Consider the following 15,801-nt stretch of genomic DNA (forward strand, 5'->3'; position numbering starts at 1 on the left):
TGCATGCACTGCATTAGGATGAAACAAACACACAAAATAATAGAAAAGGAAGATGACTGTCCTTTTGTGTGTCTTCAACATCACTGACTGACTACCTTGCTCCAATGAATGGCTTGCACAAAGAGACACAGAAAGGAAGACTTTAATTGCATGCACTACATTAAGGATGAAACAGCACACAAAGCAATAAAGCTGCTACTTACAGAGGGAAGATGACTGCCTTGACAGTCTTCTGCACCACCACCTCACCACCTTGCTCCAATAAACTGCACAAAGAAGAGACATAGAAAGGAAGACTTTAATTGCATGCACTTACACCTTACATAAGAATAACACAATGAAAGAGATACACTCAAGTACTTACTTGTGTTATTGGTTTTCTGGTTGAAGATATTTCCATATTGTTCTTAGGCTTCCAGACTCCTCAGTTGCACTTTTCTTGGTCTTTACTTGTGAATCATCAGCCGTGTGATGGTGTGCTCTGAGCCACTTTTTCACTAAAGGAATTGGGTCCCATATCTCAACAGGCATGCCAACAACACTTATCATCATCATATTACTTATGTTTGGAACAATTAGGTGGGTGCTTTGCTCTGAACATATGAGGTTCATTTTTGAGAATCCCCTTCCCGCCTCTGCTGAACTAACAGCAATTGTCCTGATAATTTTCTGATACCGTCAGGAATTTTGTAATTGTTTGGATTTTTGAGCACATTTTCCAAAAAATCTCTGTAGTCATTCAAATTAACTTCATAATTAAAAATTTCACCAAATTCAATCAATGCTGCCTCTGCGTCTGCCCATGGAATGACTACATCTTCAATGTTCCAGTAATCTGGCTCCAAATATGTGATAAAGTGTAACTTGTTTGCAGCTGGCAATTGGCTATCTGTTTTTAGATGATCGCAATCCATCAGTCTTTTATTGAAATTGGTGATGATGCTTGACAAAAGGTTTTCACGAGGAAGGGCAGCAAATCGTTGATTTGGAGCTAATTTTATGTTTTTGAAGGCTTGTGTAGCTAGCATTGCATCAATGATTTTTTTCATACGGGCTCTTTCCCTGTCTAAGCACTTCAAATGCTTTAATTGTTCGCAATACTAATTTTTTGGCCTTGATGATATCTGTGTTTCTCTCCTGCAGGGCATTTGACAGAAGAGAAATCTCATTTAGAATATTGATCAGGAGGGCCAAATCCTTCAAAAAATTTAAATTTTCAAAATGGGAAGCCATGCCTGGGAATTTTTCATTGCCAGAAAAAACTGATGTAGCGCTGGATAAGTACGCCACACAACTATGGTTGACCTTAAACTACAGGCAGCCCATCTTGGTCCCAAAACACTGCCAATCTTCACAATTTCAATGCCCAATTGTTCAGAGCTTTGGAAAAGGTCATTCTGGCTCTTGGAGGATTTCTGGAAAGTGGTGTGTATTTTATCAAGGAAGATCTTCAAGTGGTTCACTTGTTTTATTTCTTTTATTGCATCATTCAGCACAAGTTGGAGGCGATGGTTCAAGCAATGCCAGATTACGATGTTTGGGAAGTCTTGAGCTATTCTGGTGCTGACTCCAGATTTTCTCCCAAGCATAACGTTGGCACCATCGGAGCAGAAAGCGATTAAATTCTTCTGCAGATATCCGGTGGTAAATCCAACTTTACGTAAGCTTCCCATCGCTGCAGAACATATGGTCTCTGCATCTTGTTTCTCTAATTCCAACAGCTCAACCAAAATGGTTTCTGGGCATTCTGGATCCTCAACTTTAACAAAAACTACCAGAACTGCTTTCATTGAAAGCGTTGAGGCTTCATCAATTATTAAGCACACCTTTAGATTCTTTGCAATAATCCTGGAAAACACGGTGGTTTTAATTTCGTTTGCAATGAATTCAACTATTTTCACTGTGGATCTCCATGAATGCAAGCCTACTCTCACATCTACTCCAATCGTAGTTAGCAAATATACCTGCTCTTCAATGCCTGAGAATGTTTTGCATCTTTGTGCCAGATCGTAAACAGTAAAAAATATTTTGCAAGTACTGGATAAATGTTTGTCAATTGACTTATCTATGGATTTGGTTCAAGCATCCTCCTCCTGTTGTTTACTCTTCTCTCTACAAATAAGGTGTGCTTTTGATTGAAAATGTTCCTTCAATTTTTTTCTGAGAGAGGATTGCTGATTCTCCTTAGTTGTCCCTGCTGTCACAACTTGGAAATGTTTCCACTTTCTAGAAACATGAATTAAGGTGACCAACTTTTTTACAATGAAAAGGAGGACAAATAAATTGGAAAAAATATATCGTAAATAAAAGAAATATTTTATTCATTGCAACAATAATACACTAAAATATGATCTATGCATAATAAAAACATTTGCAACATTTTATATTGTAATTATACTTACATGCCTGTTAATTATTATTTAAATGAGTACTTTTCCATTGAATTAATATTTTTTGTCAATGTATCATCTTCTAACAATATATTGGAAATATCTGAACAAGAAATATCCTTCATATTGAATTTTATGGCAAGTGCTGCAGCTAGAGTATCAACATTCAATCTCGATTTCTCACTTGTCCAAAATTCATTGGCAATTGAAAAAAACTCTTTCAACTGCTGCATTAGTTCCAGGGCAGCACAACGTAAATTGAACAAGTATAAATAAATGTTCACATGGAATATGTTCATTTTTGAAATGGCTGAAAATATCCACCCATCTTTTATCAATTTCAACATGTTGATTTTCCCATTGTATTAATTTTTCAGAATTTAAATATACATTCAGTCTTCTAATTTCTTCAAAGAGACAATTGTCGTCTATTTTAATGTCTAGCATTTCTTTAGATAAAAATTCAACACAAGATTCAATATCTGTTCAATATACTTGCGATGAAGTAAAAAAAACATTAAAAACTGTTTAATAAAATACATCACATAACGCACCACAGATTAGCCTTCAAATATCAAAAAGGAGGACATGTAGGAGGACACTTTTCGAGGGAGGACAGAACTTACAAAAGAAGGACTGTCCTCCCTAAAGGAGGACGGTTGGTCACCTTAATGAATACCTTTCTATAATGAGAACATGGGTTTTGTACAGTACTCACAACCTAACCTTTTGTCAGATACTGCCAGTCCATCATACTTCTCCTGGAAGTTTCTGTATTGCTGCAAACACCAGCAATCAGGAAGTTGTGGAACTTCAGTGGAGGAGATGGACTTGCTTCTTTCTCCGACCTCAAGTGGTGGAAGTGCTGGTGCTGGTGCTGGTGATGCTGGTGCTGGTGCTGGTGCTGGTGGTGCTGGTGACTGTTGTGGATCAGCTGATTCCTCATCTCTTGGTTTTTTAGAGAAGAAAACGGTCATACTCTGTTGCATCTTCTTCATCCTGTTAAATAATACTAACTGCAAAAGAAATAAAACAATATTGGACTTGATTGTGGTTGTAAGCTGAGAACTGCAGGTAACAGAAAGGACCTCTGTTTTCACCCAACAATGTATAGTCTTTTCAGGAAGGAAGTCCCCCAACAAACAAGAAAGATATAATCTTTCATCTAAGAAGTTAGACCAAGAATGAATGTCATAGGTAGATTCACAGAACAATACAGATTTCTTTTTCTGAAATGTATTCCTCAGTTCAAAAAATAGGAATATATGAATTAGATTCAGTACTTAGGTCAGTCTAAGTAGCTATTGAAGAGTTAGTGGCATCATGCTTAGAAGCAATGGTAAAGCAAGATATGGATTTAAAACCACAAATATTTTGTTGGCTATTTCAAAGGGAATACAGTACATATTTAATTTTACACATGTTAGCAGTTGCTGGAATTGTGTTTGCACAACAGTGGAAAAACAGAGATATGAAAATGAATAAATATTAGAATGTGCAGGAATAAATAAATTGACAATTAAAATCAAGAAGGCTTCGAATACTTTTTCACATGGGGTTTGTTTTATCAATGGCTAACTAACAGAAACAGAAATCAGAAATCTAAAAGTATGAATGAAAGCACCAATTATGTAAGGAAAGGTCACTAAAATGTATAAAGAAATATTATTAGTACTTGATCATTATTAATGTGTAGATAACTGTGTGACATTACACACACACACCCAAACTTTGACAGCACCAGGAAAACACCAAAAGAATAACAGTTTCCCCCCAAAAGACTGCAGATGAAACCAGTTTTTCCTCTTACCCTAAGGACAGGAAAGACAAAGCCACTAGAATAAAAACCATCAAGGCATTGTGGGAAGTTATAAAGGGCAGTGCCAGGAAGCTCACAGAACCAGAAACCACCAGACACAAACACCAGCTGAAAGGTAAATTTTAAATAAACTCATTAAGACAAAGGAAAAATAGCTCGCCTGGAATTCCCCTTTTCCTGTTTCCTCGCAGAACTAACCCCCAGGATAGGAAAGACAAAAGACCTGGGACCAAGATTAACCCAGGAAAACAGGAAAACAAAAGCAGGGCAATCAAAAACTATCAAAACCCATCAAGCTGCAGGAGCTCACAAAGCAGCACACAACTCAACATATGAAAACTTGATTATTGCTGCAAGAAGCAACCACCTCATAATTACCACAACAACTAGGTATCACACAGAAACACACAAAATCTAGCAAAGCTGCCTTGCACCAACCTGGCCTGCCCATAGAAAAGCAGCCACATAAATTTTATGTGCCTCAGAGCGGCTGCTTTTAACTGTGCATGTTGGTGCATGGTTTGGGCGATTTTGTGTATTTCTGTAGTGAATTCACAAATGCATGCATCACAAATAAAACATTTGCAAAAAGCAATAACATTTTTTGTAATAAACATATTCTATAAACAATACATTTTTTAAAAACTCCCTAATAAAATTAAAAAACATCCTATAAGCAATAAATTAAAAAAATTCCCTAATAGCATTTAAAAAAACCATCCTATATGCAATAAATTAAAAAAATTCCCTAATAGCATTAAAAAAACATTCTATAAGCAATAAATTTTTTAAAATTCCTAATAGCATTTTTAAAAAATCCTATAAGCAATACATTAAAAAAATCGAGGCCACAGGCTTTGTGTACATCGTAGGCCACTCGGCATACGCTCCTGTCGTGGCCACCCATCCCCCACCTAATTGCAGCCATGCGGTGTACATGAGGCCCTGGGCTCATGTACATCTTAGACCGCTCTGCGTAGGCTCCCGCCATGGCCACCCACCCCCAGCTTCTTGCGGCCACGCAGTGTACATGAGGCCAGGGACCTCGCAAATGTCTTTGCAAGGCCTTGGCCTCGTGTACATGGTAGACCGCTCAGCGTAGGCTCTCGCCCCGGCTGCCCCCACCTACATGTGGCCATGTGGTGTACGCGAGGCCGGTGACCTCGTGAACACCTTTGTAAGGCCCTGGCTCGTGTACATTGTACGCCGCTCAGCATAGGCTCCTGCCGCGGCCACCCACACCTACCTTCTTGCAGCCATGCGGTGTATGCGAGGCCCTGGGCTCACGTAGATCGTAGGCCTCTCAGCATAGGCTCCCACCATGGCCGCCCACCCCCCATCCCTGAGCTTAGTTGCAGCTTACCTAAGGGAAGCAGCAATAACAGCAGGGAAAGCAAGGGAAGCGAGGATCCGATTCCGATCAGCAAGTAATGATGCGAGAGCCAAACAGGAAAAGAGGTAAGTGGGCCGTCCGCGCCATGGTTTAAATTGGGCTGTCAGAGGCGGGGCGGTTGGTGAGTCAACCAATCAGTTGCAGCAGGTGGGTAAAGCATGGTGCTGAGAGGCGGGGCAAGCAAGTGAGAGGTGACCGGACGAGCAGGGCAAGTGAGCGGGGTGTGACCGGACGGGTGGGTGGGTGGGGGTAGGGAGCGGGGGGGCAGGTGGGAGGGAGCATTCCAGTAGTGTGCCACTGGACGAATGGGTTCCGAGATGTATGCTAAATTTGGTGAACGGTTACCTGCGTATCGGTGTGTACCGGGAGAAACCACCCCCATTATACGCTCTTGCTAATTAGATTGGGCTCTGTCAGCACTGTAATATTTTATAACTGCATAAAAGTAGTTCAAGTTCAGTTTCAAGCTCCTATTTTCTCCCAACAGTTAAACAACGAGCTATTCGCCTCTTTTTGGCAGCAATGTTTGTTACAGGATAGATATAACAGAGCAAATAAGCAACTTAGAATCTTGCTGCACTTAATTCAGCAATTATCTTTTCTGATAAACCAGCCTCCTGTTAGCCTTTTATATGAAAGCCACATGGTGGTTCAGTAGCTAAGATGCTGAGCTTGTTGATCAGAAAGGTTGGCAGCTCGAATCCCTAGTGCTGCGCAACAGAGTGAGCTCCTGTTACTTGTCCCAGCTTCTGTCAACTTAGCAGTAAAAATGCAAGTAGAAAAATGGGGACCATCTTTGGTGGGAAGGTAACAGTGTCCTGTGCACCTTCAGCATTTAGTCTTGCCAGCTACATGACCATGGAGACATCTTCGGACAGCGCTGGCTCTTCAGCTTTGAAATGGAGATGAGCACCGCCCCCTAGAGTTGGGAACAACTAGCACATATATGTGAGGGGAACTTTTACCTTTACCTATGAAACTGCCCAGTTTTTGTTTCCAACCCAGTTCATTTAATTAACAGTTGACTTAGTGATTCTCTACCACTCAGTTTGCTGAATTATCATTAATTTTAAAGTATGTTTCCCATATTTTTGAACATAGCATCAGTTCAGAAATGTATAATTTATTCCTATGAAAGTGTCACCTTAAAATAATTAGTTATTATGTGAAGTCCTCGCTGAGAGAAGCATACCTAAAAGTAGGATCTAAAACAGTGATTTATTTCAAAAGAAATGCAGTAAAGGTAACTCTAATACTCCTTTAGTCAGCTCTTGCATTCGAATGAATGAAAACCAACCATTTGTTGGTTTCAGAAAAGCAAATTTCTTGTACACATATCCTTTCTTTGTTGCCTTCGCTAGCAGATTAAAACAATGTGGATAAAAGGAGCCTTATTATAATAATCACTTATTTTACTCAACATTAAATAAGGATGCTATGTTGGTTTAGGAATTAATTCCTCCTTATTGGTATAAGCGAAAGGTTGAACATGCCAAAACATATGTACTTTTAAAACATTAAGTATTAAACAGTGTTGGTAATTTATCAAGCACCAAAAGAAAGACATTGGATAAACAATGGAAAAGTTGTAGTCAAAAGGCATTGGAGAGGCAACAGTTTTCAAATTGTCAAGGAGATAATTCCATAATTGTGGATCAATTTTAATCACAGCTATAATTCATAATTCAGATGCTAATAAATATATGCAATGCAAGAGTTGATGAATGGGCAGATGTCAGTGATATGTCATCTGATATCTTAGATATTGTTTCCCTCAAAATTAATCAATCACTCTACAGATTTTTCCTCTGCTATCTGGGCAATAGGAATCCAGAGCTGCTGAGAGTCAGGCAGCATATCATTTAGTAAATTATTTCATATTGATGGTGGTTTGTTGCCAATTAAGGGCCAATGTTTAGACTGGATTTGGTATTTTTGTCCACCTATTGAGGTCTTCCCAAGAATCAGGGAAAGGTAGATGTAGATGTTTGACAGAAGTAGAGGTATCCTTGCAAGATGTAACCTGTTTCAAGTAAAGCTGCCTTTTGCAATTGATTGATGGTGAATTTGTCAATGACAATGGTGCTCCAGGTGTTTTGGGATCGCATCCAAAGTGTCTCTGACAATTGGTATTGCCTTTGCTTTGTTTTGCCAGAGTCATTATATTTCAATTTGCAGGTCTGTTATCTTCTCCAGTTCTTTCTCTTCTATTTTGCTGTATTGCCATGTCCACTATCCAGATATTTTGGTCTTTCTTATCAACAATTATTAAGTCTGGGGTGTTGTGTGTCAGATAGCTGTTTGTTTGCAGTCTAAACTCCCAGAGTACTTTAGCTTCTTCATTTTCTATTACTTCCCCTATTTTATAGTCCTGCCAATTTTTGTTTACAGGCTAAAGGTATTTCTTGTATTGGTAGATCTTGTAGATCTTGTAATGCACCATTATTGTTATTTTGACATGCCATTGTTTGTAGTCAGTGTAACTAGATGGTCTATTGTTTCTTAAGCTTCTTTGTGGAGACGGCATTTGGTTCTGACTTTTCAATTCTGGATTTGTATGCATTTCTTCTTAAGACATATTTTGTGCAGCCAGAATTAGCTCATCTATCCCTTTCTTCAATTTTCTTGCTCATGGGCATTACTAGATCTTGTTATCTGCTTTGCCTGCTTTTTTTTTAATGTAATATTTTGCCTTGCCTTGTCTCTTTTCTATTCTTCATTTTGTCTTTCTTGATATTTTCATCAGTTAGCAAGTCTTCTAAACTATAGCTTCAGAGTGTATCTTCTTCACTCTCTTTCAGATGTACTGTACTTCCTATGCTCTTTTCTCTTATTCAACTGCCTGATGTACAATGCTCCTTGGTAAACAGAATCTGTCAACATTGCTTTGTGGATGAAGAGCATCATTCATTCTCTTCATTCATTCATGCTTATTATTCATGTAAAATTGATGTTGCCACATCCTCTTCTGGTATCTGGTTAGCCACCATTGTGCTATTATTTCTCTAAGGAGCTGCATATTGCATTGCTATGCTAGTGATCTATGAATAGCAGTAGAGAGCTCAGTCAGCAGTTTTCTAAGTGCCTCAACTCAGTAAATCTATAGCAAGGCTCCAATAACAGAACTGTAGAAGCTGTAACAATGGGATAGTGTAATATTGAAATAACACTGGACTGGTTCCTGTTGCCTCCCGAACAAAGCATGGAAGAATTTGGAAGGCTACACTTATATAAAACAAAGCAATTGACACCTTAAATAAATATGTCCCTTAATGAAAGTGATCTTCTTTTAAAATGTTTTTTCAATAAAAATTATAACGAATGAGGATATAGGAAGGTATTTAACTAAGATGGTCAGAATCCTACAGCAAGACTCACTTGTTTTTGCTGTGGTGCCATATTTTCCTGCCAGTTACTGATATGCAGAAGAAGCTGATGTTCAAAGGCTAAGATATCAACTAAACGCAAACAAAAACCAAAAAACCAAAAAAGGGTAGGGCTAAGTTAAGGCCGCAAAAGATATATATGCTTTTTTTGTTTGTTGAGGGGCTTTTCTCCCACGATACACATCAGTACCTTATCTGGTAAATCTGCCTAAAAAATTGGAGCTTTAGCAGATTTCTGCAGCAATTCTTCTAATCTTTCAATTAAAAGGTGCACTGTTTATTAATATTAGAGTAGGCATTGTTATAGATGATTATATCAGTATATTTTATATCTGCTAAAGGCAAAAATATTTTTCTTAAAAGAGAAAATATTCAGTTATTTTATAAAGCATACAAAGGAAAATCCTGTAGAATTATTTATACAAGAATTGCAGATATGCTTATGCTTGTATCTTAGTAATGAGGTAATATTTTTCAAATGCTATAAATAATTTATTCTCATCCTTATTTCCCGCTCTTAAACATTGTTGGAATTCTTAGAAGGCCATATAATAAACTTGTTCTGATTCAGAACATGCAGAAATCATGTCATTTCTTTTCATTGCTGGCATCATCCTTAAAAGTGATGCCATAAAATGAAATATTTATTCATTCCAGACAGGAACTATTAGCAAGTGTTATAATCTAGTTCTTCCTTTCTTCCTTTCTTTTCATGCCCTTGATTTCCAGAAAATGAAAACTGATTACCTCAGCACTTTTTACGAAGAGCTAGCTTGCTTTATCTCAGGTACATTACACAAAGCAACGTAATGTCTTTGCAGCTGTTTGGTAGAATTCAAACACAGTCTTAAAGCTCCTACCTTTAGAATACTCAGACAAGTTAAAATCCCCTGAACATTTGGAAAAATTTGGAAAATTTGGAAAAATAAATGGTTCAACCAAACAAAGAAAGATAAAACATGCATCTGTATTTTTCCCCTAATTGATAAGAAAATGAAATAATGCTACCACAAGCTGTAAAACATTTGAATAGAATGAGAAAAAATTGTTAACATGGTCAGCTGCTTCATGGCAAGGCAGGGTGATTTTAGCCAACTCAAAGGATTGATGATGACCCCCATTCATTCAACATGGAGAAGCTGCATTTCTTGTAATTGGATTGCAGATGCATTTAGCAAGTATTGGCTATATTCAAACTTCCTAAGTTAGAATGCATCTTTCTGGGTTTAGTTTAACATGTTGGATAAATCTGATTGTGGCTCTAAACAGTTTAAGTAGGTCCTGTGTCAGGCTGAAGTATCATATAACTACAATTTATTAAATCTGTTGGAATAAACTACAATAAGTTTCTAAATAAATTGCAATTGTCCAGGATCACAAAATACTAAGCCAAAATCCAGCATTTATAAACCAAAATGAATTCATGCAGTGTAATAAGCATGCCAACATCAAACCAACCATATAATACTTAACATGCCATGTAATTCTACTTACATGCACTGTGCTTTTCGAGGTCTGGACTGACTATAAAAACCTCTAACGGCACAATCCCCCCTTCCCTTCCAGGAAATGTCTCCAACTGAGTATGGCACACCTGATCGCATACGCTTCTTTCTCCCAAATGGCCCACCTCCTTTCAGTAGTGGTGAGTTTTTTGGAGAGGTAAACACGCGACAATAGATGCCCTTCTTTATTCTTTTGCAATAGCACTGCTGCTTTTGTTCCATCACTGCTTTTGGCTTTGTCAGGGGAGGCCCCGTTTTTAATAGTTCAGTCAATGGGAGGGCAATCTCCGCAAAAGCCGGAATGAACTGTCTGTAGAAATTGGCAAATCCAAGGAAGCTTTGTATCTGTCTGCAAATACTTGGAGGTTTCCAGTCTAGCACAGCTTGATCTTTTCTGAAACCCTAGAAGAACACGTAACACTGGTACGACAAGTCCTGGAAAAACTTCTATACGCAAAATTGTCAAAGTGTGAGTTCCACAAAACCTCACTAGATTACCTTGGCTACCACATCTCCAACGAGGGGATAGAGATGGATCCAGGAAAAGTGAAAGAGCAAACCAACCCCTAAAGTGGTCAATGGACTATCAAAAAGCATTCGGGAAGTGGCAGGGCCAGCATCACGATGATATAGTTGTGTGGTCTCAAGGCTCTGAGACCACAACCAATACTTTTGTTACTGGGTGGTCCAATGGACCTAAACTGTCCCGAAGAGACAGTGAACAAGAAGAATATGTCTTGCTGATTTTGGGGATATTGCAAAATCCCTGAAAGAAGCAAGAGAAGTTCTTCAAGCCAGCGACAAAAAATCCAGCCAAGGCTGATGAAGTCGGGGCGGCTCCAAAATGGAGGATATGGAAAGAAAAAGTTTCCAGCTGGTGAGGAATTTTTTTTTTGTTTTAAAAAAGAGTCTGCCTATAAAAACTTAAAAATTAATTTAAATTGAAGAATAGAAGATTTAAGTGGCAAAATTAAATTTGGCATGGTTTTGGACAGTGATTATCTCTTTTTTTAATGCTTTTTACATGGATAGAATCTCTACAAGCTTTTTAAAATGGATGGATCAAGTCTTCTTCTTCTACCTTTTCTTTGTGACTCTCCGTGATCTATAGAACAAAGTTTTCTCCTCTCATTGTTGTGGATACTTTTCTAATTCATTAGAAAAACTTATTTAAAGATCGGATTACTTTTTTCAATTTGAAATACAAAATAGTTATAAAAAAGAAACTTTTTACAGCGCTGTGCTGCTCGAATGCTGGGAGGTTTTCTTGAATGGAGTTTGTGTATTCAGGTGGAACTTTCTTTGTTTAGACTTGCAGCTTGGCTACAGAATGATGGGAAGGGGGGGCAGATGTCCCTTTGAAGTGCACTCAAAGTGAAAATAACAGTCTTTGTGAATGTATGCTTTAATCTTTTGACCTTCCAAGCAAGAGCAGCTGTGTATGATAATATGGCATCTCAAGAGAATGTAGAAGCTTTAAACTTGCAAGGAATATTTGCAGAATTGCAAAAATTATTAAATACAGAGGAGAGAATGGAAAGAAAACCGGATTACTTGGAACAAAAAATCGAGGGTGTTTATCAAATGCAAAATGAGGTGATTGAAACTAAAAAAGAAGAAGTGCAAGATGAATATAAAGAGATTAAACCAGTTGACATCTATGGCAATTGGTTTATTTTTGAAAAAAAATGGAATATCGAAAGAGGAATTAAATGGAGAGGAGATTTATTCCAAAGGGCAAGATATAGAAGAAGAGAAAATTAAAGAACCTATGAAATCTTATCGACAAAAATATTGATAACACGTCTGACAATCAAAGACAAGCAGAACAAGGAAACAGAAAGAGGTCACCAAGAGTACATGAGAGATTTTACAAGCAAGGAGTTGCTAAGAGAAGTCCACACACATCTGATTAAGAAGATGTTTAGACGATTAGTTCCACAAATGGCAGAAGATATGAGAGTGTTTTGTTATTGGAGATACAGGTTGATAGATGGAAGAGTTTAATTCAAAACCAGCTAAACCTAGTGAAATTTAGTGATAATATATATAGTTAAATAAAAAATTTATAATGATAATAATGTATACAATGTGTAGTGTCACGATAAGCAATAACTGGATATGAATATTGAATGATACCGTGTTTCCCCGAAAATACGCCAGGGGCTTATTTTCTTTTGCCCCACGAAATATGCCCTTGGGTTTATTATCAGGGAGGGCTTATTGTTTTGGGGCTGCCGGGCGGCTGCTCCCTTGTGAAGTGGCTCCCGAAGTGCCGGGCACAGCCTCAGGGGCAAAGCAGCCATGAGGTAACCATGCTCACGAGCTGCCGCCCGGCAAATCCCCTCTCCAGCCGGGAAGAGCGCCATTCACTGACCTAGGGGGTAATCCCCAAAGTGCCAAGCCATGTGGCGCTCTGCCCGCTCCCCAGCTCCTGCGGCTTGGCACATTCGGGATACCCCCTAGGTCAGTGCATGGAGCTCTGCCCGGCTGGAGAAGGGGGTTGCGCGAGCGCCTGTTCCGCTCGCAGCTTCACCAAGCCCTTGCCAGGCTCTCCCAGGCCACCGCCACTGGCTGCTGCTGCTGCCCCCCCCGCCGCCGCCGCCCCGCTGCTGCTGCCCGCCGCCGCCGCCGCCCCACTCCGCTCCGCGCAACTTCAAAACTCGGGCCGAGTCTTTCAGCATCGGCCGCTCTAGGAGTGCTCTCTATAGTGGGCCGGCTGCTGGAAAACTCCCTGTCCGGCAGCCAGCCCACCATAGAGAGCACTCCTAGAGCGGCCGATGCTGAAAGACTCGGCCCGAGTTTTGAAGTTGCGCGGAGCGGAGCGGGGCGGCGGCGGCGGCGGGCAGCAGCAGCGGGGTGGCGGCGGCGGGGGGGGGCAGCAGCAGCAGCCAGCGGCGGTGGCCTGGGAGAGCCTGGCAAGGGCTTGGTGAAGCTGCGAGCGGAACAGGCGCTCGCGCAACCCCCTTCTCCAGCCGGGCAGAGCTCCATGCACTGACCTAGGGGGTATCCCGAATGTGCCAAGCCGCAGGAGCTGGGGAGCGGGCAGAGCGCCGCATGGCTTGGCACTTTGGGGATTACCCCCTAGGTCAGTGAATGGCGCTCTTCCCGGCTGGAGAGGGGATTTGCCGGGCGGCTGCTCGTGGGCATGATTACCTCATGGCTGCTTTGCCCCTGAGGCTGTGCCCGGCTCTTCGGGAGCCAGTTCACAAGGGAGCAGCCGCCCGGCAACTCTCCCCTTCGGCCAGGCAGAACGCCACTCCCCAACCTAGCGGTATCCCGAAGGCAGCAAGCAACGTGAGCGCTCCCCCCCTCCTGCGACTTGGCGCTTTCGGAATAACGCTAGGTCAGTGAACGGTGCTCTGCCTGGCCGGAGGGGGGGTTTATTTTCGGGGGTGGGCTTATATTTTTGCCCACGCGAAAAATGTGGCATGGGTTTAGTTTCGGGACAGGTTGTATTTTCGGGGAAACACGGTAACCATGAAGGGAAGGCTAGAAATCCTTTTGGATTATATATAAAGGTTAATAATAATAATAACAATAAAAAAGAATTAAATTAGACACAGTTAAGTGTTGATTATTAGGGGGGGAAATGTTATGATATAGGATATAATCAAATAAAGAAAGGATAATGATAATAATTCATATATATGTATGGGTATAATATAAGGAAACTGGATGCAAATTGTAAACAGTGATTTGAAAAGGAGGATTAGAAAATTTTGTTATTAAATATTACGGATGTTTAGCTAGAATAGGACATAAGGATTCAATGCTAATGGGGGATTTTAGAAATAGTAAATGAAATGCCAGTATGTCATTATGTATTAAATTTTGGTATATTTTATGATGAAGGACGTTTAAATAATTATAGTCAAATAAAAGTGGAGGTATGATGATGGTAATATGTATAAACACCTGAGTTAAAATACTAGAGTTAATATGAACTAAACTTGATGACGGTGGAAGAGATGCACGAAAGCTTTTTGTAACCAACTGATACACTTTCTACAGCATGTAAAGAAGAAGGTTCTTTATGTTTGTTTTGAAAATTAAAAATAAAAATTGTGGCAAAAAAAAAAGCATTCGGGAAATTAAAACGGCTCTTTGCCCAAGAGCTCATACTGCAACACCCCAATCCAGAACAGCAATTCATAATCCAGATGGATGCCACTGATGTAGCAATAGCGGCAGTGCTACTGCAAAAGAATAAAGAAGGGCACCTCTTGCTATGTGCTTATATCTCCCAAAAACTCACCACTACTGAATGGAGGTGGGCCATTTGGGAGAAAGAAGCATATGTGGTCAGGTGAACCCTACTCACTTGGAGACATTTCCTGGAAGGGGGGAAAGTGCCTTTCAAGATCTGGACTGACCATAAAAACCTTGAAGCTCTCAAAAGCTCTCAAAGACTGTCCCCAAAGCAAGTTCGCTGGGCACAATACTTCCAAAGGTTCAAATTCGAACTGAAGCACATCTCTGCAGGAAAGAACTTGTTGGCGGAGGTGTTGTCAAGAAAACACGGCAGTAAGAAGGAAGAAGTGGTTCACCCCATCCTTTTTTCTTCCAACCAAAAGGTGGCCCAAGTCACCACCTGAAGCCAGGATAAGCTGACGGCAGTGATGAAATTGGCGCTGCCAGCAGACCCATGGCTCAACAATAACAAGGACATCCTGACAATAAAAGATGGCTTAGCCTGGAAGGGATCCAAACTGTATGTGCCTGGAAGTTTGAGGCTGGAAGTTCTACAGTGAAGCCATGATGCAAAACTAGTTCTGGAGAGAGTCCCTGAGGTCCATTGGGTCGACACAAGAACTGAACTCAGCATTTCATCTGAGCACGAACGGAACAGCAGAAAGAGCCAATGCGATGGTGGAACAATACATCTGGTGTTATGTGGACTATCAACAAGACAACTGGTTGGATTTGCTGTCGTTCACCGAAGTGGCATACAGCAACGCAATCCACAGCAGCACTGGATTAACTCCTTTCCAAATTACCAGTAGCATGGAATTTGTTCCCATGCCTGAACTACCTAGGGAACCTCCCTCTTCCATGTCTCTGGCTGAATGGATGGATACTCTAAAGAAAGGGTGGGAAAATACGAAAAAAGCTTGAGCAGAAGCTTTTTAGGCAGAAGCATACAAGAATCAAGCTGACAAACACTGCTCGCTCCAACCCCCCTTTTGTGTGTGGGACAAAGTTTTCTTATCTACCAAATACATAAGATTAAGAATGCCTAGCAAGAAATTGGGCCCAAAATTTCTAGGTCCATTCCCAAAAGTGAAGATAATTAACTCAGTTACAG

Source organism: Natrix helvetica (assembly GCF_964273705.1).
Source record: "Natrix helvetica genome assembly, chromosome: Z".
Taxonomy (NCBI): Eukaryota; Metazoa; Chordata; class Lepidosauria; order Squamata; family Natricidae; genus Natrix; species Natrix helvetica.